At 45.0% G+C, this 26,499-nt stretch overlaps 1 long non-coding RNA gene and 1 pseudogene across 1 annotated transcript; both read right to left on the bottom strand.

Annotated features, from left to right (window-relative positions):
• LOC115156290 (rab3 GTPase-activating protein catalytic subunit-like) overlaps positions 1-26,499 on the bottom strand; it is a 90,085-nt pseudogene that overhangs the window by 40,908 nt on the left and 22,678 nt on the right.
• LOC115155547 (uncharacterized) lies at positions 17,212-22,946 on the bottom strand. Its single transcript, XR_003868101.1, has 4 exons — positions 22,910-22,946; positions 18,310-18,665; positions 17,659-17,764; positions 17,212-17,437 (listed from the first exon to the last, which is right to left on the bottom strand). It is a non-coding gene; the product is annotated as an uncharacterized LOC115155547 (long non-coding RNA).

Raw genomic sequence — 26,499 nt, forward strand, 5'->3', positions numbered from 1 at the left:
AATTAAAATCTAAATTGCAATATTTGGTAAAAAAATGTAAATAACGCAATTAGATGTTTTGCCTATATACAGTTGAAGACGGAAGTTTACACCTTAGAAAAATACATTTAAACTCAGTTTTTCACAATTCCTGACATTTAATCCTAGTAAAAATTCCCTGTCTTAGGTCAGTTAGGATCACCACTTCATTTTAATAATGTGAAATGTTAGAATAATAGTAGAGAGAATGATTTATTTCAGATTTAATTTCTTTCATCACATTCCCAGTGGAACAGAAGTTTACATACACTCAATTAGTGTTTTGGTAGCATTGCCTTTAAATTGTTTAACTTAAGTCAAACGTTTCGGGTAGCCTTCCACAAGCTTCCCACAATAAGTTGGGAGAATTTTGGCCCATTCCTGACTGATGTCTTGAGATGTTGCTTCAATATATCCACATAATTTTCCTACCTCATGATACCATCTATTTTGTGAAGTGCACCAGTCCCTCCTGCAGCAAAGCACCCCTACAACATGATGCTGCCACCCCCATGCTTCACGGTTGGGATGGTGTTCTTCTGCTTGCAAGCCTCCCCCTTTTTCTTCCAAACATAACGATGGTCATTATTGCCAAACAGTTCTATTTTTGTTTCATCAGACCAGAGGGCACTTCTCCAAAAAGTATGATCTTTGTCCCCATGTGCAGTTGCAAACCGTAGTCTGGCTTTTTTATGGCGGATTTGGAGGAAGTGGCTTCTTCCTTGCTGAGCGGCCTTTCAGGTTATGTCGATATAGGACTCGTTTTACTGTGGATACAGATATTTTTGTACCTGTTTCCTCCAGCATCTTCACAAGGGCCTTTGCTGTTGTTCTGGGATTGATTTTCACTTTCACACCAAAGTACGTTCATCTCTAGGAGACAGAACGCTCCTTCCTGAGCGGTATGACGCCTGCGTGGTCCCATGAAGTTTATACTTGCGTACTATTGTTTGTACAGATGAACGTGGTACCTTCAGGCGTTTGGAAATTGCTCCCAAGGATGAACCAGACTTGAGGTCTACAATTCTTTTTTCTGAAGGCTTGGCTGATTTCTTTTGATTTTCCCATGATGTCAAGCAAAGAGGCAGAGTTTGAAGGTAGGCCTTGAAATACATCCACAGGTACTCCTACAATTGACTCAAATTATGTCAATTAGCCTATCAGAAGCTTCTAAAGCCATGACATTTTCTGGAATTTTCCAAGCTGTTTAAAGGCACAGTAAACTTAGTGTATGTAAACTTCTGACCCACTGGAATTGTGATACAGTGAATTCTAAGTGAAATTATCGGTCTGTAAACAATTGTTGGAAAAATTACTTGTGTCATTAACAAAGTAGACAACTTGCCAAAACTATAGTTTGTTAAAACCTGTTAGGGCTAGGAGGCAGTATTGACACGGCCGGATAAAAAAACGAACCCGATTTAATCGGTTACTACTCCTGCCCAGTAACTAGAATATTCATATAATTATTGGCTTTGGATAGAAAACACCCAAAAGTTTCTAAAACTGTTTGAATGGTGTCTGTGAGTATAACAGAACTCATATGGCAGGCAAAACCCTGAGACAAATCCTGACAGGAAACTGAAATCTGATGTGTGGATATCACTTCAAACATTTGCCATTGAAACACACAGGGGCTTGTGGATCATTTAGCACTTCCTATGGCTTCCACTAGATGTCCCCAGTCTTTACAAAGTGGTTTGAGTCTCCTACTATCAACATTGACTGAAAGAGAGCCTGTTTATCTTGGTCACAGGGGATGGGCCATTACCATTGTGACGTCGGCGCCCATGGGTACTCTCCCTTTTCGAAACGTTTTGAAAGACAATGCAACCGTCCCAATGGAATATTATTGAAGCCCTGGTTGAAAAAGACCCTAAAGATTTATGTTATACAACGTTTGACCTGTTTGAACGAACTTAAATATATATTTTTTGCTCATTCCTGACGACAAGTCAGACGCACACGGTACATTTTCACTAGCCTTCGGAGCGCACTAACACTATTGGGACATAAATTATTTACTTTTTTGAACAAAACTACATTTGTTATGGACCTGGGATTCCTAGAAGTGCCTTCTGATAAAGATAATCAAAGGTAAGGGATTATTTACAATAGTATTTTTGATGGTTGATCGTTCCAAGATGGCTCCAACATTTATAGCCTAGACTTTTTTTCTGGGCATACCACGTCGTTTATTGCAAAGTGTGATTTCCCAGTAAAGTTCTTTTTAAATCTGGCAAAGAGATGGCATTCAAGACATGTTAATCTATAAGTCTTTGAATGACAATATTACATTTTAACAATGTTTTCGAATAGTAATTTTGTAAATTGTAGCGCTAATAAACCGGAAGCATTTGAGGCAAAAGATTTTCTGAACGTCATGCGCCGATGTAAAATGCTGTTTTTATATATAAATATGAACTTTATCGAACAAAAAAATGCATGTGTTGTGTAACATGATGTCCTAGGAGTGTCATCTGATGAAGGTTGTCAAAGGTTAGTGCTGCATTTAGCTGTGTTTTGGGTATTTGTGATGCATGCTAGTTGCTTTGAAAATGGCTGTGTGATTATTTCTGGCTGGGTACTCTGCTGACATAATCTAATGTTTTGCTTTTGCTGTAAAGCCTTTTTGAAATCGGACAACGTGGTTCGATTCAGGAGAGGTGTATCTATAAAACGGTGTAAAATAGTCATATGTTTGAGAAATTGAAGTTATAGCATTTATGAGGTTTTGCATTTAGCGTGACGCGATCCCACTGGCTGTTGATTAGGGTGGGACGCAAGCGTCCCACTGGCCCAGAGAGGTTAACAAGAAATTTGTGGAGTGGTTGAAAAAGGAGTTTTAATGACTCCAACCTAAGTGGATGTAAACTTCCGACTTCAACTGTATATATATATATATATATTACCAGTCAAAAGTTTGGACACACCTACTCATTCCAGGGTTTCTTTATTTTTTCTATTTTCTACATTGTAGAATAATAGTGAAGACACCAAAACTATTAAATAACACATTTGGAATGATGTAGTAAAAGTTTTTCATTATTTGTCTTCTCTTGCTCTCATATACACTAGACTGTTTTTCAGGACTTCGAGCTTGGCTTAGTTTGATGAAACCATTCATATTATACTTGTCTTTGAAGAGAGAGTTCACCCAGCAACCTTATTCCCTATTTAGTGCACTACTTTTGACCAGAGCCCTATGGGCCCTGGTGAAATGTGTGCACTGTATAGGGTGCTATTTAGTACGCAGAAGAGTTTGGAGGTATAAATAGGGGAGAGGAGAGGAGCGGCGGCCAAACACTTTACCCACTGTAGACTAATTAAACCCAGGGAAGGAAGGTGAGACTGCCGAGCAGAGCAAGTGTGTGTGAGCAGTGTGGAGCAGAGCCAATCCGCCTCATTACAAATGAAGTGGCATCACCATGAATCTAAAACACCTATCTCTGCCTGCCCCCACTCTTCCCCTACCCTATCCCTGCTGTTTAAAGGACAGAGAGAGGGAAGAGGAGTGTGAGAGGAGAGAGGAAGATGGATAGGGAGAAAGAGAAAACGTGTTAGCGAAGGAGAGAGAGCGAGGAAATGTCTGGAAGGGACTAGAAGAAAACAAAGCGGAGATGGAGATAGATTCAGACAGAGACATACAGACATACCACAGAAACACAGATAAATCGATAGATGGATGTAGGAAGAGAGAGAGAGAGACAGAAGCGGAGAGAAAGTGTCATGGAGAGGACAGACAGCAAGAGAAAGACAAAAGAGAGGAAACAGACTTAAGGGATAGTGGGTGTGATATATGACAGATAGAGAGACACGTTTGGAGAAAGGTGTGTGGATGAGAGGGAGAGGGACAGATGAAGAAAAGACACGTACAAAAATCCCCACATGATACACCAGCGTGTGTGTCTGTCTGTGTGTGTGTCTGGCGACGCCCATGCCCCGCCCACCAGAGGATCAGTCTTCATCAGCCCTCTATTTTTGTGTTTGAGGGGTGCAAAATCCACTTAAATATCACTGGATTGATTGCTTTCATTTTACTCCTGCTTGTGCCTGTCGTCTTGCTTGTGCCTGTAGTTTTTTCCCCGTTAACATTACGACCGCAGAAGTGACCTGCCAAACACACCTTGGTAATGGCTGAAATGGGCTCAATGGAATACATTGTCCTTCCGTTGCATCTATAAGAACGCTAATGCTTCGTCAGTGATTAAACGCATCGTCCCGACACTTACATCACAAGAAGAAAAATGACTTTATTTTGACGGGAATTTCTTTTTTGTGGAATAGAAGAAAAAATAATATTTAACACAGTTAAAATGTTTAATGAATTAGATGAGCTGAAATGAAAGTAAGTCCCGAAAATGAACAGTCAACATTGTAAAGTATAGGTGTAATCTAGAGCCAATCGCGTTGATTTTTAATCCGAAGGTAATCTGCTATTGACACACTTGTCAAATTAGAATATGAAAACAGTAATTAATGAGGCAGTCTAGACAGATCAGGTTAGTGCAGGTAGGCATGGACAGAGCACATTTTTGGTGGTTAACAGCCCTTTTCCACCACTTTATGTTAATCTATCCCTATATATAGCCTACCATTATATTTATGCAAATGAGGCACATCTAACTTTCATTATTTTAATACAAAATATTTTTTACAAATACCTCATATCATTACAAAATGTATATATGAGCGCAATCTAAGAAGAAAAAGTGAAATCTGATAATAAATTGAATACCTGAACTCCCACCAAAATCCCTGAACTATTATTAACTATTATTAACTATTATTTGTCCGTGCCATTCAAAATGTTTTTTGTGTCATAATTCAGTCAATATCCGATTAATTTTAGTTTGGAGTATCTTCATCCATTGTCCAACTGTTGTTTTTATTAGAATTGTGTGTGATGGAGATTGTGCACGCCCCAGACAGCCACCGCAGCAGCAGCCTCAGAGCCTGTGTGAAGCCGTCGGGGCCGTTCTAGAAGAAGTGCTGACACTCGTTTATTTTACACTCATACCCTTCATCCAGCTCTCCCTCACCGCTCCACACAGTGCATGATCGTTCCGCTCTCTTAACTAGGCAAGGCATCCATCCTCGCCTCACCTTTTTCCAACATCTGCTATGCGTGTCTGTCAGTGTACTGCGTGTCCGGGGTCGTCTTTGTGTGTGGATAGAAAGCGACTTCAGACAGCCTGGGCCACACTCTCCCCTCCCCAGTGACCGCCTATCGCCTCGTGTTAATCATTGACGAGGGTCAGCCTCAACCCATTGCATTAATTAGCTCTACTTTTCAGCCCCGTCTATAATTGATGAGGAGGAGAGGAGCTACAAATCACTCCAGGAGCTGGGCTCTGGGTTCACACAAACAGCAGGGAGAGGGAGGGACGGGGAGACACGGAGGGAGACACGGAGGGAGACACGGAGGGAGACACGGAGTACACAGACGAAGGGAAGGATGCAGGTTGGGAGGGAGGAGACACACTCATAGCATAGAGGCTAAATTAGTGGTGGCCACCAAATTTGAGAAGACATTGCCTTTATAATAAGATGTATTATAGTAGCTATCTGCCCCCAAACGCCTTGGACAATTAGAGGCTGAGCACTACTGCTTTTGTGGAGTTGATTCTGTCAGTCTCGGTCTCACGTCATGCTTCTCATTACCATACTTATTAAGATCAACCCTTTATCTGTGACTTTTAAAGATAATTAGGGCTTTTATGTTACAACTATGATTTATTACAAGTCTGTGAAAAATGAAATATGCACTGTGTGCATGTACTGAATTCGTCAGGTACTGTGTTAAAGTGATTTATGGTACCACAGTAACAATGAGTTACTGGATCGTTACAATATAGTGATGAATAGATCAATGTGTTAGAGTGGTGCAGATTGTACAGTAATCTACAGTGTCTAAACAGTGCCATTGATAATTATATGAACATACACTATATACAAAAGTATGTGGACACCCCTTCAAATTTGTGGATTCAGCTATTTCCGACACACCCGTTGCTGACCGGTGTATAAAATCGAGCACACAGCCATGCGATCTCCATAGACAAACAATGCCAGTAGAATGGCCTTACTGAAGAGCTCAGTGACTTTCAACGTGGCACCGTCATAGGATTCCTTTCCAACAAGTCAGTTTGTCAAATTTCTGCCCTGCTAGAGCTGCACCAGTCAACTGTAAGTGCTGTTATTGTGAAGTGGAAACGTCTAGGAGTAACAACGGCTCAGCCGCTTAGTGGTAGGCCACACAACCTCACAGAACGGGACCGCTGAGTGCTGAAGCGCATGGCACATAAAATTGTCTGTCCTCAGTTGTGTCGTGTCTTTCGCATCATTAAACTGAAGATATATTTATCAAATAACTCTCTGTAATTATTATTACGCGATTAAACTGATTAATCGTGTAATTGTAATTAACTAGGGGAGGTCGGGGCACCAAGGAAAATATTCAGATTACAAAGTTATAATTTTCCTAATATAACTTTCAGATATTATAATATCTGATCTATTAGTCTTCTGATTCATGATGTGTTAGTTTACCTCACGTCAGTCTCATTCCAAACGTCGTAAATTGTTGGTTATCTGCACGAACCCAGTCTTCACTATGAGTCATCCATACATCAATTGTCTTAAAATCATTTATTTACTAACTAAGTAATTCACAGAAATGCATAAAACAGATATGGTTACAAGGAAATGATTGGAGATTGTGCCCTAGTGGGATAAACCTGCATGGCGGCTTGTTAGACAAAAGAGTTGATAATGATAACAATTAATATGCTAATCCTGTGCACATGAACGCTCACTCATTCGGGAACAATTGCAATCAATATATATATTTACGCTCAGTGTGTCGTCGGGATCTTTGTTGAAAAGTTTGTTCTGTTGGAGAGTTTTGTCCTCGCGTTCTCTCTCTCCCTCTCTCTTGGTTAGAATGGATTTTTCAAAGTGACATTCATTAATGTCGTTATAGGACGGATGTTTCGTCAGTCTTCGCGTTCAATGATACCGAATTCCTAGCTGCAGACTAGTAATTAATATCAAAGACTTGTTATTATTCTGTCGGTATCAATAGTCTAAAAGTTTAACCACGTGGTATGGTTAAAGTTCAGAACGAGGAATGCATGGTCAAACCATCAGCCAACTCGTAATGGAGGTCAGCTCGGTCTCCAACCTTTAGCCACTCATAATGGAGGTAAGCTCGGTCTAGTGATAGAAACCCTGGGTAGGGGTTATATTCGGAATAGCAGATAGTCTCATGACGCCAGGTCCCGTCTGTTCATGGGGGCGTGCCGATGGCTTGGTGAAACTTTAAATTGAAATACAATTCTCTCACATTAACATCTTACAAGCATCCCAACATATTCCAAATAGCTTTATCCTTATTCATTCATGTTATACAACCATTAGATGTAAGTCTCACAACTGAGGCTATTATATAAACAGCGCCATGGTAATGTGGCCGTATTGTCTCTCATGAGTTTCACAGAATTGTACCAAACGGACCAGTTCGTAGCTGGATTCTTCACCGATCTTTTATACCTTCTCCAGAACATAAATGTCGTTCGGTTCTCCAGTCCTGTGAGGTGGAAGAAATCCTGGGTTCTTTCTATGAAACCCACTCTGTCTCAAAACTGTGGCCATGAAGTAGGACATTCTTTTAGGAATTTACGACCTCTCTCACAGAGCCTGGGTAGGGGGAGGTAGGGGGATGGTGCATAGAAAACACAAAGAGGGCAACGTCATGACAGTTGCAACACTCACTGCCGAGTTCCAAACTACATCGGGAAGCAACGTCAGCACAAGAACTGTTAGTTGGGAGCTTCATGAAATGGGTTTCCATGACTGAGCAGCAGCACACAAGTCTAAGATCACCATGTACAATGCCAAGCGTTGGCTGGAATGGTGTAAAGCTCACCATTGGACTCTGGAGCAGTGGAAACGCATTCTCTGGAGTGATGAATCACGCTTCACCATCTGGCCACCACGACAGACAAATCTGGGTTTGGCAGATGCCAGGAGAACGCTACCTGCCCCAATGCATAGCGCCAACTGTAAAGTTTGGTGGAGGAGGAATAATGGTTTGGGGCTGTTTTTCATGGTTTCGGGCTAGGCCCCTTAGTTCCAGTGAAGGGAAATCTTAACGCCACAGCAGACAATGACATTCTAGATGATTCAGTGCTTCCAACTTTCTGGCAACAGTTTTTTAGGGAAGGTCCTTACCTGTTTCATCATGACAACTGTTTTTTTATTTTTTATTTTACCTTTATTTAACTAGGCAAGTCAGTTAAGAACAAATTCTTACCTACAATGACGGCCTAGGAACAGTGGGTTACCTGCCTTGTTCAGAGGCAGAATGACGGAGTTTTACCTTGTCAGCTCGGGGATTCCATCTAGCAACCTTTCGGTTACTGGCCCAACGCTCTAACCTCTAGGCTACCTGTGCACATGTCCCCCGTGCATAAAGCGAGGTCCATACAGAAATGGTTTGTTGAGATCGGTGTGGAAGAGCTTGACTGGCCTGCACAGAGACCTGACCTCAACCCCATCGAACACCTTTGGAACACGCCCAACATCAGTGCCCGACCTCCCTAATGCTCTTGTGGCTGAATTGAAGCAAGTCCCCGCAGCATTGTTCCAACATCTAGTGGAAAGCCTTCACAGAAGAGTGGAAGCTGGTATTGCAGCAAAGGGGGGAGCAAATCCATATTAATGCCCATGATTTTGGAATGAGACAGGGACGTACAGGGGATTGTACTATAGTATATACAGTACCAGTCAAAAGTTTGACCACTTTTTTTTTTATTACTATTTTCTACATTGTAGAATAATAGTGAAGACATCAAAACTATGAAATAACACATATGGAATCACGTAGCAACCAAAAAAGTGTTAAATCAAAATATATTTTATATTTGAGATTCTTCAAAGTAGCCACCCTTTGCCTTGCTGACAGCTTTGCACAAGCTTGGAATTCTCTCAACGAGCTTCACCTGGAATGCTTTTCCAACAGTCATGAAGGAGTTCCCACATAAGCTGAACACTTTTTGGCTGCTTTTCCTTCACTCTGTGGTCCAACTCATCCCAAACCATCTCAATTGGGTTGAGGTCAGGTGATTGTGGAGGCCAGGTCATCTGATGCAGCACTCCATCACTCTCCTTCTTGGTCAAATAGCCCTTACACAGCCTGGAGGTGTGTTGGGTCATTGTCCTGTTGAAAAGCAAGTGCAAACCAGCTGGGATGGTGAATCATTGAATAATGCTGTGGTAGCCATGCTGGTTAAGTGTGCCTTGAATTCTAAATAAATCACAGACAGTGTCACCAGCAAAGCACCTTAACACCATCACACCTCCTCCATGCTTTACGTGGGAACCACACATGTGGAGATCATCCGTTCACCTACTCTGCGTCTCACAAATGACAAAGCGTTTGGAACCAAAAATCTCAAATTTGGACTCCACTGGTCTAAATTTGGACTCCACTGGTCTAATATCCATTGCTCATGTTTCTTGGCCCAAGCAAGTCTCTTCTTCTTATCGGTGTCCTTTAGTAGTGGTTTCTTTGCAGCAATTTGAACATGAAGGCCTGATTCACGCAGTTTCCTCTGAACAGTTGATGTTGAGATGTGTCTGTTACTTGAAGCATTTAGGCTGGTAACTCTAATGAACTTATCTTCTGCAGCAGAGGTAACTCTGGGTCTTCCTTTCCTGTTGTGGTCCTCATGAGAGCCAGTTTCATCATAGCGCTTGATAGTTTTTGCGACTGCACTTGAAGAAACTTTCAAAGTTCTTGAACTTTTCCGTATTGACTGACCGTCATGTCTTGAAGTAATGATGGACTGTCGTTTCTCTTTGCTTATGTGAGCTGTTCTTGCCATAATATGGACTTGGTCTTTTACCAAATAGGGCTATCTTTTGTATACCACCCCTACCTTGTCACAACACAACCGATTGGCTCAAATGCATTAAGGAAAGAAAGAAAGTCCACAAATTAACAAGACACACCTGTTAATTGCAAAGCATTCCAGGGGACTATCTCATGAAACTGGTTGAGAGAATGCCAAGAGTGTGTAAAGCTGTCATCAAGGCAAAGGGTGGCTACTTTGAAGAATCTCAAATATAAAATATATTTTGATTTGTTTAACAGTTTTTTGGTTACTACATGATTCTACATGTGTTTTTTGATAGTTTTGATGTCTTCACTATTATTTTACAATGTAGAAAATAGTAAAAATAAAGAAAAACCCTTGAATGAGAAGGTGTGTCCAAACTTTTGACTGATACTGTACGTAATATTCCCAAGTGACATGGGTGTACAGGGGTGTGGTGCGTGTATTACAGTATATACGGTAATATACCTGAGCGAAAGGGATGTACAGGGGCGTGTACTACAGTATTATAAACTGGGTGGTTCAAACCCTGAATGCTGATTGGCTGACAGCTGTGGTATATCAGACCGTATACCACGGGTATGACATAACATTTATTTTTACTGCTTTAACTACATTGGTTTATAATAGGAATAAGGCACATCTGGGGTTTGTGGTATATGGCCAATATACCACGGCTAAGGGCTGTATCCAGGCACTCCGTGTTGCGTCGTGGTATATTGGCCATATAACACACCTCCTCTGGCCTTATTGCTTAAATATACCTGAGTGACAGGGATGTACAGGTGTTCCGTGGAGTTGAGCAGGGTCAACTTCCTGTGGGGGTGGAGCCGACCCTCCGGCTTGCCCGCCTTGGCCCCGTCCTCTTTAGCTCCTCCCTTCTTGCCGTCTGTAGATGGACCGTCCTTCACCACCTCTGTGTCGCTCAGGCACTCAAAGAACTCGTCTTCGTCCTCGCTGTCGCTCCACGTGTCCCGTGACTTCCTAGGAGACACCTCTATCGTGTCCTCCACCGTCGCCGCACTCTCCGGTCCCACGCACCCATTCTCGGTCGACCGTGACACCTTCCTCTCCCTCTTTCTCCCTCCTTTCGTCATTTTCCTCCCGTCATCCCTCGCTCTCTTCCCCTTGGTGCAGCAGTTGAGCATCTTGGAGAAAGACACACAAACAGCAGAGGCCAAGCTTTTGGGAGGTATTTGTGTTTGCGCGCGCGTGTGTAATTCTACCTGGTACAACCTTATCCCTTTGGCCCTTATCGAGCCATTTCTCCTCATCATGTCCCTGTGTGCCCAGAATTCTCCTTATGGGCACACAGGGACAGAGAGAGAAAGGTGAGAGAGAGAGAGGGAGCAGCGACGACAGAGAGAGGGAGCAGCGACGACAGAGAGAGGGAGCAGCGACGACAGAGAGAGGGAGCAGCGACGACAGAGAGAGGGAGCAGCGACGACAGAGAGAGGGAGCAGCGACGAGAAAGAGAGAAGCGACGACAGAGAGAGGGAGCAGCGACGACAGAGAGAGGGAGCAGCGACGACAGAGAGAGGGAGCAGCGACGAGAGAGAGAGGGAGCAGCGACGACAGAGAGAGGGAGCAGCGACGACAGAGAGAGGGAGCAGCGACGACAGAGAGAGGGAGCAGCGACGACAGAGAGAGGGAGCAGCGACGAGAAAGAGAGAAGCGACGACAGAGAGAGGGAGCAGCGACGACAGAGAGAGGGAGCAGCGACGACAGAGAGAGGGAGCAGCGACGAGAGAGAGAGGGAGCAGCGACGACAGAGAGAGGGAGCAGCGACGACAGAGAGAGGGAGCAGCGACGACAGAGAGAGGGAGCAGCGACGAGAAAGAGAGAAGCGACGACAGAGAGAGGGAGCAGCGACGACAGAGAGAGGGAGCAGCGACGAGAAAGAGAGAGAGGGAGCAGCAACGAGAGAGCGCAGTGACGAGAGAGAGAGACTCAGCAGCGACGAGAGAGAGCAGTGACGAGAGAGAGACTCAGCAGCGACGAGAGAGACTCAACAGCGACGAGAGAGAGAGACTCAACAGCGACGAGAGAGAGAGACTCAACAGCGACGAGAGAGAGAGACTCAACAGCGACGAGAGAGAGAGTTGGAGCAGCGACAAGAGAGAAAGGGAGCAGCGACGAGAGAGAGAGGGAGCAGCGAGAGAGAGGGAGCAGCGACGAGAGAGCAGCGAGAGAGAGGGACTCAGCAGCGAGAGAGGGACTCAGCAGCGAGAGAGGGACTCAGCAGCAACGAGAGAGAGAGAGAGAGGGGGATCAGTGACGAGAGAGAGACTCAGCAGCAACGAGAGAGAGAGAGAGGGATCAGTGACGAGAGAGAGAGGGAGCAGCGACGAGAGAGAGAGAGAGAGAGCAGCGAGAGAGAGAGTTGGAGCAGCGACGAGAGAGGGAGCAGCAAGAGAGGAACTCAGCAGCGACGAGAGAGAGAGACTCAGCAGCGATGAGAGAGAGAGTTGGAGCAGCGACGAGAGAGACAGCAGCGAGAGAGAAAGAGAGAGAGACTCAGCAGCGACAAGAGAGAGAGGGTTGGATCAGCGACGAGAGAGAGGGAGCAGCGAGAGAGAGGGAGCAGTGAGAGAGAGGGACTCAGCAGCAATGAGAGAGAGAGAGAGGGATCAGCAACGAGAGAGAGTTGGAGCAGCGAGAGAGAGAGAGAAAGAGGGAGCAGCGAGAGAGAACGAGAAAGAGGGAGCAGCGAGAGAGAACGAGAAAGAGGGAGCAGCGAGAGAGAGAGAGGGAGCAGCGAGAGAGAGAGAGGGAGCAGCGAGAGAGAGAGAGGGAGCAGCGAGAGAGAGAGGGAGCAGCGAGAGAGAGAGAGAGGGAGAGGGAGCAGCGAGAGAGAGAGGGAGCAGCGAGAGAGAGGGAGGGAGAGGGAGCAGCGAGAGGGAGGGAGGGAGAGGGAGCAGCGAGAGGGAGAGGGAGCAGCGAGAGAGAGCAGCGAGTGAGAGCAGCGAGAGAGAGAGCAGCGAGAGAGCAGCCAGAGAGAGAGAGAACAGCGAGAGAGAGAACAGCGAGAGAGAGAACAGCGAGAGAGAGAACAGCGAGAGAGAGAGAGAGAGCAGCGAGAGAGAGAGAGAGGGAGCAGCGAGAGAGAGAGAGGGAGCAGCGAGAGAGAGAGAGAGGGAGCAGCGAGAGAGAGAGAGAGGGAGCAGCGAGAGAGAGAGAGAGGGAGCAGCGAGAGAGAGAGAGAGGGAGCAGCGAGAGAGAGAGAGAGAGGGAGCAGCGAGAGAGAGAGAGAGAGGGAGCAGCGAGAGAGAGAGAGAGAGGGAGCAGCGAGAGAGAGAGAGAGAGAGGGAGCAGCGAGAGAGAGAGAGAGAGGGAGCAGCGAGAGAGAGAGAGAGAGGGAGCAGCGAGAGAGAGAGAGAGAGCAGCGAGAGGGAGCAGCGAGAGAGAGAGCAGCGAGAGAGAGAGAGAGAGAGAGAGAGGGAGCAGCGAGAGAGAGAGAGAGGGAGTAGCGAGAGAGAGAGAGAGGGAGCAGCGAGAGAGAGAGAGAGGGAGCAGCGAGAGAGAGAGAGAGGGAGCAGCGAGAGAGAGAGAGAGGGAAAAGCGAAAGAGAGAGCAGCGCGAGAGAGAGAGAGAGAGGGAGCAGCAAGAGAGAGAGGAGCGAGAGAGGGAGCAGCGAGAGAGGGAGCAGCGAGACAGGGAGCAGCGAGACAGGGAGCAGCGAGACAGGGAGCAGCGAGACAGGGAGCAGCGAGAGAGAGAGAGGGAGCAGCGAGAGAGAGAGAGGGAGCAGCGAGAGAGAGAGAGAGGGAGCAGCGAGAGAGAGAGAGAGGGAGCAGCGAGAGAGAGAGAGAGGGAGCAGCGAGAGAGAGAGAGGGAGCAGCGAGAGAGAGAGAGGGAGCAGCGAGAGAGAGAGAGGGAGCAGCGAGAGAGAGAGGGAGCAGCAAGAGAGAGAGAGCGAGAGAGAAGCAAGAGAGAGAGAGGAAGCAGCGAGAGGAGTAGCGAGAGAGAGAGAGAGAGAGAGAAGCAAGAGAGAGCGAGAGAAGTGAGAGAAAGAGAGAGAGGGAGCAGCGAGAGAGAGAGAGGGGGAGCAGCGAGAGAGAGGGAGCAGCAAGAGTGAAGAGAGAGAGAAGCGAGAGAGAGGGAGCAGCGAGAGAGCGAGAGGGAGCAGCGAGAGAGAGCAGTGTGAGAGAGAGAGAGTGAGGGAGCAGCAAGAGAGGGAGCAGCAATGAGAGAGAGAGAAGAGAATGCCTCTTCCTCTTATTAAAGTGATTGCCGTTAAAGAGGCTCTCACTGCTCTCCGCCTTGACTTTCCAGAAAGATATTACCTCTCTTTCCCTCTCACCCTCCCACTCTCCCTGTCTCTCTGGGCATCTTTATTACCACCTCTCTCACTCCCTCCCTCCTTCCTTCTATTCTTCTCTCTCTCTTTCTCTCTCTATCCTTTCCTCCCCCAGGTGAGGAGTGGGTGGATGTAAAAGAAAAGTGTTTATGGGTCTGGGCTATCTGCAGACGTCTGTCTGGGCTATCTGCAGACGTCTGTCTGGGCTATCTGCAGACGTCTGTCTGGGCTATCTGCAGACGTCTGTCTGGGCTGTGGGGCTAGGCCATGCTCACTCTCTCGCACCCTCTCCATCCTTCCATCTCTCCCTCTGCTCCCTGTCGACTCACTCACTACCTCATCATCATCATAAACATAAGACAGAGACATTATTATCAGCATCTGTTGGCTGAAGCTGACCATTCTGTTCTGACGTTCTACCTTAAATCATCCTATCCTCTCCAGGATAAATTTACACTAAATTCAGTAAACTCTCGGAGGAGAAGTGTACCAATTCTGCACTACATGTATCTCTGCCAGACTAATATGCAAAACAAAAGACAGAGAGAAAGATCCTGGTGTACGGTCGTGGCCAAAAGTTTGGAGAATGACACACATATTAATTTTCACAAAGTTTGCTGCTTCAATGTCTTTAGATATTTTTGTCAGATGTTACTATGGAATACTGAAGTATAATTACAAGCATTTCATAAGTGTCAAAGGCTTTTATTGACAATTACATGAAGTTGATGCAGAGTCAATATTTCTAGTGTTGACCCTTCATTTTCAAGACCTCTGCAATCCGCCCTGGCATGCTGTCAATTAACTTCTGGGCCACATCCTGACGGATGGCTGCCCATTCTTGCATAATCAATGCTTGGAGTTTGTCAGAATTTGTGGGTTTTTGTTTGTCCACCCGCCTCTTGAGGATTGACCACAAGTTCTCAATGGGATTAAGGTCTGGGGAGTTTCCTGGCCATGGACCCAAAATATAAATTTTTGTTCCCCGAGACACTTAGTTATCACTTTTGCCTTATGGCAAGGTGCTCCATCATGCTGGAAAAGGCCTTGTTCGTCACCTAACTGTTCCTGGATGGTTGGGAGAAGTTGCTCTCGGAGGATGTGTTGGTACCATTCTTTATTCATGGCTGTGTTCTTAGGCAAAATTGTGAGTGAGCCCACTCCCTTGGCTGAGAAGCAACCCACACATGAATGGTCTCAGGATGCTTTACTTTTGGCATGACACAGGACTGATGGTAGCGCTCACCTTGTCTTCTCCGGACAAGCTTTTTTCCGGATGCCCCAAACAATCGGAAAGGGGATTCATCAGAGAAAATGACTTTACCCCAGTCCTCAGCAGTCCAATCCCTGCACCTTTTGCAGAATATCAGTCTGTCCCTGATGTTTTTTCCTGGAGAGAAGTGGCTTCTTTGCTGCCCTTCTTGACACCAGGCCATCCTCCAAAAGTCTTTGCCTCACTGTGTGTGCAGATGCACTCACACCTGCCTGCTGCCATTCCTGAGCAAGCTCTGTACTGGTGGTGCCCCGATCCTGCAGCTGAATCAACTTTAGGAGACGGTCCTGGCGCTTGCTGGACTTTCTTGGGCGCCCTGAAGCCTCCTTTTGTAGCAGGGCTGAAATGCAGTGGAAATGTTTTGGGGGGATTCAGTTCATTTGCATGGCAAAGAGGGACTTTGCAATTAATCTGATCACTCTTCATAACATTCTGGAGTATATGCAAATTGCCATCATACAAACTGAGGCAGTAGACTTTATGAAAATTAATATTTGTGTAATTCTCAAAACTTTTGGCCACGACTGTACAGGTAGCTTCTGCTATCATCATATTAATACATATTAATCCATTTTAATCCATTCTTCCTAAACAATTAATTTCGGCATTCAGATTGCTTTTGTACTGGATTAATGCTTTCATGTAGCTATTGTTCATGTTGGTGTGTTGGGCTTTATCAAAGACTTTGCAGCGTATTTTGCTGTTGTTGCAGTCCTTCAAGAGGGAAGGGGAAATCTCTGACAAAGCCTATTTGAACTAAGTAAACAGACTTAGTAATCATCATAGCGAGGTCTGTATCTATACAGTTCATAGATTGGACCCAACTGTGCACATATGGACCTCACTACATTCATTACTGAGGCTGTTCACAGAGTAAACTACAGACTATTTAACATGTATGATCGGTTAGTTACCTGGAGTTTCTGGTGGAGGAGACAGCAGCGGAGATCTGGGGGACCACCGGCCAGTCTGAAACAGAGGAGACAGCAGCGGAGATCTGGGGGACCACCGGGCAGTCTGAAACAGAGGAGACAGCAGCGGAGATCTGGGGGACCACCGGCCAGTCTGAAACAGAGGAAACAGCAGCGGAGGTCTGGGGGACCACCGGCCAGTCTGAAACAGAGGAAACAGCAGCGGAGATCTGGGGGACCACCGGCCAGTCTGAAACAGAGGAGACAGCAGCGGAGATCTGGGGGACCACCGGCCAGTCTGAAACAGAGGAGACAGCAGCGGAGGTCTGGAGGACCACCGGCCAGTCTGAAACAGAGGAGACAGCAGCGGAGGTCTGTCTGGGGGACCACCGGCCAGTCTGAAACAGAGGAGACAGCAGCGGAGGTCTGTCTGGGGGACCACCGGCCAGTCTGAAACAGAGGAGACAGCAGCGGAGGTCTGTCTGGGGGACCACCGGCCAGTCTGAAACAGAGGAAACAGCAGCGGAGATGTCTGGGGGACCACCGGCCGGTCTGAAACAGAGGAGACAGCAGCGGAGATCTGGGGGACCACCATGTCTATTAAAATGGACACATTCCATATGAACTTAAATTGACAGGAATATAAATGGATTTGATCCCAATCGATGCTGTGCTTGTTACTGTGTCCCATTAGGTAGCAATCGAAGGTGTTATAATCTGGGGTCTTATTCATTGGGGCACACCATAGCAAAAGGGAAAACAGAAAATATATAGTTTCTTACTGAACTAGTTCAGTCCATTTTCTTCTGTGTGTTGCGTAATGAATAGGACCATGTTCTCAGAAGGTGTAACAATCAATCCAGCTAAAATCTGGTTCTTCTCACCAATAGACGAGGTAGTTGTTCTCCCAACGGTATCTCATCTCCAGGAAAAACTCCTGCCAGAGGTGAGCCACGGCCCGGACCCCTCCATGGTAGAAGTTAACCAGACACAGACTGTTACTAGGAGCAGACTTCAGCTGGTTGTACAGGCTCTGAGGGGGGTGGGGGAGTACAATCATCACACAGTATTGCAGAAAATGACACTAATCAATCAGACTTTTTCTTGACAATTGGAAATTGTATTTCTGAGTTTTATCAGACAAGTTCAAGTATTTCAAAATGTTTCTCCAATGGCATAACTACTGAACCCAGCCCTGGAGTGCAGTGTGTCTGACACAGTGATCGTGTGGTAAAGCACGGACAGCAGACCTACAGTTGTCATCCTTCTCTTCTGGTTCCCCATCGGTGTTTGATTGAGCAGCCTTTCTCTCTCTGTTCTCTGATGATGGTTTACCTATGGCTGCGTCTGGGAAGAGATACTGACACCATACACACACAAATATAAGCGTAAATACTCTTGTACATGGAAACATCCATTTCCTTACCTTGACACAAAACATCTCTGAAGGAACAATCCTGCTACGAACCGAGTGTCTGATTTGAATGTTTTATTTAACAACGGTCTGACTTACCCCTGAGCCTCTAGCCCAGGGTTTCGTAAACTCGGTCCTGCCCCCCCCATGGCACGTTTTGGTTTTTACCCTAGCACTACATAGCTGATTTAAATCATCAAAGCTTGATGATGTTGATATTTGAATCAGCTGTGTAGTGCTAGGGTAAAAACCAAAACGTGCGCTGGGGGGCTAGGCCAATGGCAGTGTGAGCATGTAGGGAATAAGGTACTGCTTGAACAACGGCTTCACGGCTGATCAGAAGCTGTTCCACACTGCAGGGCCGGTAACTGAGAAGCCTGGCTGAAGACTCTCCTGCTCTCCTCTTGTGTAGTATGATGTCAGCCAGCCTAAATCACCATATGCCTTTAGAAGGTAAGAGTGTGTCCGTCATCATGCCTGCTCTCTCTCACCAGCAGTATGGAGTTGAGCACGTCATTGCTGAGCGGTGATTCGTCAATGCGGCGGTGGCGGCGGATGCGTTTGCGGGCGCTGTGCACCATGTTGGAGACAGACAGCTTGGGGATGGGCACGGCTGTGGGCTCCGTCAGTTTAGACAGGGCACGGCTGTGGGCTCCGTCAGCTTAGACAGGGCACGGCTGTGGGCTCCGTCAGCTTAGACAGGGCACGGCTGTGGGCTCCGTCAGCTTAGACAGGGCACGGCTGTGGGCTCCGTCAGCTTAGACAGGGCACGGCTGTGGGCTCCGTCAGCTTAGACAGGGGACGGCTGTGGGCTCCGTCAGCTTAGACAGGGGACGGCTGATGTCGTCTAATGAGGAGAGAGTGGAGGGGGGAGGGACAGAGTGGAGGGGGGAGGAACAGAGTGGAGGGGGGAGGGACAGAGAAGCCATTCACAGGGACCGTGTGAGGGTGGGCTCTGACTGAGAAGAGAGCGTAATTCTCCCTTCACATGCAAACAACAAGCAAAGAGTCCAGAGTGGCTTCTACTTCCCATCATCTGCACTGACGTCTGCACAAATCCCCCTAGGGAATACACCATATTGGTGTCCACATCACCAGCAAACTAGAATGATCCAAGCACACCAAGACAGTCATGAAGAGGGCACGACAAAACCTATTCCCCCTCAGGAGACTGAAAATATTTGGCATGGGTCCTCCGATCCTCAAAAGGTTCTACAGCTGCACCATCGACAGCATCCTGACTGGTTGCATCACTGCCTGGTATGGCAACTGCTCGGCCTCCGACCGCAAGGCACTACAGAGGGTAGTGCATACGGCCCAGTACATCACTGGGGCCAAGCTTCCTGCAATCCAGGACCTCTATACCAGGCGGTGTCAAAGGAAAGCCCTACAAATTGTCAAAGTCTCTAGCCACCCTAGTCATAGACTGTTCTCTCTGCTACTGCACGGCAAGCAGTACCGGAGTGCCAAGTCTAGGTCCAAGAGGTTTTTAGGGGGGCGGAGCTAGCATGTTGGAGTGAACGGCTGTGTGTGAGAGGCTCCTGCAACTTTTTTGCGAAATAATCTAACTTAACCTATTTTATAGCACTTTTTACAACAAACGTTTCTTTCTAATACAATATTGTAACTTTCTATGTGAAAATGCCGAGTAATAAGCGACCAATGGACAATAAATCCACTTCGGAGGCCTACTCCCCGCCAAACAACGAGACAGACATGGCGGAAGGCACAGGTAACAACGTGACACTTACAGAACTTACCCGGGCTTTGGGAGAACTACGTGTTGCTATAGCTGAGGATCTTAAGGCTACTATTGCTGAACTGGACACTAACATTGAGAGCACCATTCGAACGGTCGCCTCGCAGGGCCAGAGTATTGTGGACCTTGAGAAAGCCTCTGAATTTAACGCTGGTAGGATCGACGAGTTGGAGAAGCTATGCACGTCATTGCAGGATAGTGTGCAGAGGCTTTCTGTGAAAGTGGTCGACCTGGAGGGCCGATCCAGACGTCACAACCTTCGCGTTGTTGGGCTGGCAGAGGGGGATAGAGGCTGGCTCTCGCCCCACCGACTTCTTCGCCAAGCTATTGAAGGATGCAATGGGATCGGATGTTTTGGCTTCAGAGCCCCAGCTGGACCGTGCACATCGCGCCCTTGTCCCAGTGCCTCGACCGGGCCAACGTCCTCACCCAGTAATCATCTGTTGTCACAGTTTCAAGACCAAGGATCTTATCCTGCGCGAGGCTCGATTGAGGGGCAACCTGTTACATAAAGGGCACCCCTTCCGTGTCTACAAGGATTATGCGCCCGATGTGGCAAAGCACCGCGCCGGCTACAGAGATGTCATGACCAAACTCTACAAACTCCATCTTCGCCCAGCCTTGCTCTTCCCTGCAAGACTAAGAATTACCCCGCCTTCCGGAGAGAAGATTTGGCTCTCCTCGGTTTTGGACGCAGAGAAGTTTATCCGGGAATATACGCCAATCCCCCGTACAGGTTAGAGTGCCTTGTCATTGTGTGTTAGGGTCTGCTCATGGACTCAAACCCATACTATACCATAACGGGTGAAACCATACTAAACGGTCTCGACAGGGCCTGCCGAACATGTAACACGCTGAGCTTACCAATGGAGGGCGGTTAGAGCTCTCATTTAACGTCAGTTTCACTTTAATTCCGACTGGGTTCGGGGTGGTGCCTGTTTGGGAGGCCTTCCAGGTCTGATCATTGACACTTTCGGATGGATATACTTATGTTCCCCCATTTTTGTTTTGTTTCGTTATTTATTTTTCAATTCTTACATTATTCCTATTACCATACCAGTTAGTTATTGCTTGCGGGGGTCTGGGGGTGATGGCTGGGAAGGGGCAGACGCAGACACCTGGATAGCAAGTTGATGTTTTGTGCTGTTCTGCCTTGGTCATAGCCTGCCCCGCTCTCACGATTAGATTCCCACCAGACCTCCGTGGTGCTTGTGTCTGTGTAGGTGTGCGTACATATAATTACTATGTGTACTTTATTATTATTTTCTCTTAGCATTTTAGTATTAGGTATGTGTATATTTTAAATTAGTGTAGATTACTATTCTGGGGTGTGTATGTAGATGTGTGTGTGTGTGTGTGTGTGTGTGTGTGTGTATCTGTATATATATTTTTTTAAATATTTATTTCTATAAGTATATATTTTTGGATGTATGTGTATGTGCGTAGGTGTATGTGTATGCACGTGTGTACGTATGTGGGTGTGTGTGTATGTATGTATAGGTACAAGTGTGTGTATGGATGTATGTATATGTGTGTGTATGTATGTATGTATGTATGTATGTATGTATATATGTGTATATGTATGTATATATATATATATATATATATATATATATATATATATATATGTGTGTATATGTATGTGTGTATATGTATATATGTATGTGTGTATATGTATATATGTATGTGTGTATATGTATATATGTATGTGTGTGTATATATATATATATATATATATATATATATATATATATGTGTATATGTGTATGTGTGTGTGTGTGTATATATATATATATATATATATATATATATATGTGTGTATATGTATGTGTGTATATGTATATATGTATGTGTGTGTATATATATATATATATATATCACTATTGTTTTTTTTTTATTAAAAATATATATTTTTTACATTTTATTTAGAAGGGAAAAAAAATGTATTTTGTACATTTTTTATTATTATTAATTTTTTATATATTTTTTGATCGGGGGGTACGTTCAATTTATCTAAATCCATGTTCCCATCTCCTAACCCACAATATGTAATTGTACTGCTGTCTATGTCGGTTACTGATGGTTTATGTTTAGACCGGCATTGCTTAGCAATGTAATCTTGTGATGCTATATCTTGCTTATCTCAGGGATTGACCCAAGATGAAGCTTAAGTGCACAATATGTTTAAGTTGCAACTTATTCTGTTTAGGTTTAATAGATGCTAATTGAACACTTTAATCGCGGGAGCCTCCTCAGTTCAGATGTTAGTAGAAGTTCTAGGATAATGAGAGGTGAACGTATAGTTGGGATTTTATTTTTGTTTTACCTCTTGTTCGAGGTCGCGCCGTGCTTTTTTGGCATCGGCCAGACAATGTGTTTATTATTTTTAGTTTCATGTTTTTTTCTCTCCTTTTTGTGTATGCCTGTTAAATGTGGGTTGATGGGAGGGGTAAATGTTGGGGAAAGTAGGGGAATAGGGTGGAGAGTAAAGGTACTTGCAGGGGGGGAGGGGTGGGTTGGATACTGCTCGGGTGTAGGTGCTACATATGCTGATCGTGATGGTTTGGTGCGCTTTCTTACCTTTTTAGTAACTTACATGCTATGCAGGCCACCATAGGAACTACAAATGAGAGGAGGGCGGGGCTTACATTCACTTCCTGGAATGTCAAGGGTTTAAATGAACCAATTAAGAGAGGCAAGGTCCTAGCCCACTTGAAAGCACTCTCGTCTGATATTATATTTTTGCAAGAAACCCATCTGAAAAACAATTCTCATAACAGACTTAAATGTAAGTGGGTGGGGCAAGTGTATCACTCTAACTTCTCTGCCAAAACGAGAGGCACAGCGATTCTGGTACGGAAAGGAATTCCCTTTCAACATAAAACCACTATTGTGGACAAAGAGGGTCGTTATGTGATCGTAATAGGAGAGATCCACTCTACTTCTGTAACTCTACTTAATATCTATGGGCCAAACATTGATAACCCCTCTTTTTTCAAAAGAGTCCTTGCCCTGATTCCAGATATCTCCCATACTAACCTGGTCATTGGAGGAGACCTCAACTGTGTACTAGACCAATATTTGGATAGATCCTCTACCCGGCGAACCCCTACCTCCTATTCAAGTGAATTCTTGAATAACTACATAAAAAATTCGAACTTATTTGATATATGGAGGATCTGTAACCCTACGGGTAGGGAATACTCCTTTTACTCTTATGTTCACAATGTTTATACTCGAATTGACTACTTTTTGGTTGATGCTAAACTACTCCCCTATACCTGTAATGTGAGGTATCATGATATTATAATCTCTGACCACAGTCCTCTCACCTTCTCCCTGAGATTGGGTGACATCATACCAAACGAGAGGGTCTGGAGGTTGAATCCTCAGCTCCTCACTGAACCAACATTCTGTGAACATCTTAAAGATCAAATTACATTTTTCTTTGATACCAACGACAACACAGAGACTTCCCCAGCATTATTGTGGGAAACACTGAAGGCTTATTTGAAAGGCCGTATCATCTCCTTTCAGACTGCCAGGAGTAGGCAAAACAGAAGAGAATTGGTAGAACTGGAGGGACAAATTCACTTACTGGATAGGGAGAATGCTAGACACCCATCTAGGGAGAAACATAATTTTTTTATGTCTTTAAAATTTAAATACAATCAGATCCTCTCTGCTAAAATTGCTAAATCTTTTCTCTATGCCAAGCAAAAATATTTTGAGTTTGGTGACAAACCACACAAACTACTCGCCAGACAACTTCGTAAGAATGTGAGTGACCGTATGATTCACAAAGTTAAATCTGCATCTGGGGAATTACTCTCTTCCCTCAAAGACATAAATGACAGATTCCGTCAGTTTTATGAGACTTTATATACATCTAAAACGGACCCTAACCCCTTAATTATGCAAAACCTTTTGGAGAACTGTAATCTTCCTGCCTTGAACCAGGAAGACTCTAACTTCCTGAATAAGGAAATATCTCTTGAAGAAATTACAGAAACAATAACAACTCTAAAGAGTGGCAAGACCCCGGGCCCAGATGGATACCCGAGTGAATTCTACAAAACATCCAGCAACATGCTCTCTCCCTACCTACACAACATGTTGGTTCAGGCCAACGAGGATGGAGTGCTCCCATCCACTTTGGATGAGGCGTTTATTACAGTTATACATAAGAAGGGTAGGGATCCGGAAGAGGTAGGGTCATACAGACCAATATCCCTCCTTAATACAGACCAAAAGATTTTAGCAAAAACTTTGGCTAACAGGCTGAGCACTTTAATTGGCAAATTGTTCCATTCAGACCAGACCGGCTTTATCCCTAACAGAAACTCATTCTTCAATCTCAGGCGCCTATTCAACATTATGTATTCTCAGAGGTTACATAACGTGGACCTAGCCGTTATATCTCTTGACGCTGAAAAAGCCTTTGACCAAGTTGAGTGGCCCTATCTATTCAAGGTCATACAGAAATTCAATATTGGAGATGGGTTCATAAAGTGGATCCAGCTTTTATATATGAACCCCTGTGCGAGAATACTCACTAACCAATCATTGTCGCCCCGATTTAACCTTCACAGAGGGACAAGGCAGGGTTGTGCGCTGTCGCCTATGCTCTTCGCCCTAATTATTGAACCTCTCGCTCAAGCGATCAGATCTCATGCAGCAATACACGGCTATAATACTAAAGATACTCTAAATAAGATTTCCCTATACGCAGATGACATTCTCCTCTATGTAACAGAACCCCAAGAAAGTATTCCAGCTATTCTGGAGGTGATTAATTTGTTTGGTACCTTCTCGGGATACAGAATAAATTGGAACAAGAGTGAATTAATGCCCATTCAGTTGCAAAACACCTCCTGGCTAGAACATCTTCCAGTTAAGCTATCTTCAGATAAATTTACCTACCTTGGAATTGTAGTTACCAAACAATGCTCCTTACTATTTAAAGAGAATTTCCCCTCTCTGATGCAAAAACTTAAGGCAAACATACAATTTTGGAGAACTCTCCCAATTTCTCTGCTCGGAAGAATTAATGCCATTAAAATGGTCTTCCTCCCACAACTGCTCTACCTATACCAGAACATCCCAATATTCATACCTAAATCCTTTCATAAACAGCTGGACTCTATTATCAATCCTTTCATCTGGGATTATAAAACACACAGGATAGGTAAAAAACACCTCTGTAAATCCAAGATGGAAGGAGGATTGTCTCTCCCAAACTTTATATTTTACTACTGGGCCGCCAACCTCCGCGCTGTTACGTTTCTGCTGGATGACGCACTCCCGCCACCCAGCTGGCTTAGTATGGAGCAAGAGGAGTGCCACCCCTTCTCTATTGGTGCTGTGATTTTGTCACCTGTCAATCTGGAGATGTCACTTTACCGTAACAATCCTATTATACATAGCACAGTCCGAATCTGGAAGCAAATTAAAGTCCACTTTGATCTTAGACCAATATCATTCATGCTTCCTGTTGCCAGGAATCCCTCCTTTGCCCCCTCTAACCTTGATAACACCTTTGAGCGGTGGGGAGAGTTGGGGATAAGTACCATAGGGGATTTATATATAGGGGGAACCTTTGCTTCCTTTGAATGGCTGAGGGAAACTTATAATCTTCCCAGAAGTAACTTTTTCAGATACCTACAGATTAGAGACTATGTTAGAAAATACCTCCCAACATTTGGGAATGCTAAACCTTCCACGTTTGACGGATGCATAAAAATATGCCCCACCTCAGACAAACTGATATCTCGTATATATGATGCTTTTCAATCTGTTAGCGCACCCTCTACTGATGCCATTAAGGCAAAATGGGAGGAAGAACTAGGGACTGATATTTCAGTGGCAGACTGGGAAGATAGCTTGGTGTATATCCACACCTGCTCCATTAACTCCAGACATCGTCTCATACAATTCAAGGTATTACACAGATTACACTATTGCAAAACCAAACTGCATAGGATATTTCCTGGGACATCCCCTATGTGTGATAAATGTCAGGCTGAGCAGGGTACACTACTCCACTGCTTTGCCCTATGCTCTAACTTGTATGGGTATTGGTGTGGAATTTTTGGGGTCCTCTCTGAAGTTCTGGAGACTTCAATAGACCCAGACCCGCTTCTGATAATCCTGGGAGTGTCCGATTCCCTAAACAGATTAACCAACTCCCAAAAACAACTCATCTCTTACAGTCTCATTTCGGCAAAAAAATGTATCTTGTTGTTTTGGAAAAAGAGGGAAGCGCCCTCTACCAAATTATGGCTCAGCGAATTGGCAAACACTGTACACTTAGAAATAATTAGATATATTTTGAACAATAAATTATCAACATTTGATCAAATCTGGCAGCCTTTCCTCTCTTACTTGGAGCAGGCGGCGCTTTGAATTTGCACTTAACGCACTCTCAATTGTCATGCGGTAATCTACCTTTGGGCAGCGTGTGCTGGCCCCGCCACCCGAGCAGTTGGGAGGGGAATAGGGTGGAATAAGGGGGGATAAAGTGGGGTATAAGTGGGGGGGCTACATCAACCCTTTTTTTTTTTTTTTTTTTTTCTAGCTGTCCTTGTTTTGTATGTCTTGTTTTGTAATATTTGTTTTGTGCCCAGAACTCTGGGTCTTTTGGTTCATGTCTGTTCTCTTATGTTTAGATAAGAACTGTAAACTTGTCTTTTATACCTATACACCATTCTTGTGTATGTGTTCAATAAAAACTATTTGAACAAGAGGTTTTTAAACTGCTTCTACCCCCAAGCTATAAGACTTCCTGATCATCTAATCAAATGGCTACCCAGACTATTTGCATTGCCACGCCCCGCCCCTCCCACCCTTTTACACCACTGCTACTCTCTGTTGTTATCATCTATGCATAGTCACTTTAAAAACTTTACCTACATGTACATAT

This window comes from Salmo trutta, chromosome 20 (genome assembly GCF_901001165.1).
Source record: "Salmo trutta chromosome 20, fSalTru1.1, whole genome shotgun sequence".
Classification (NCBI taxonomy): domain Eukaryota; kingdom Metazoa; phylum Chordata; class Actinopteri; order Salmoniformes; family Salmonidae; genus Salmo; species Salmo trutta.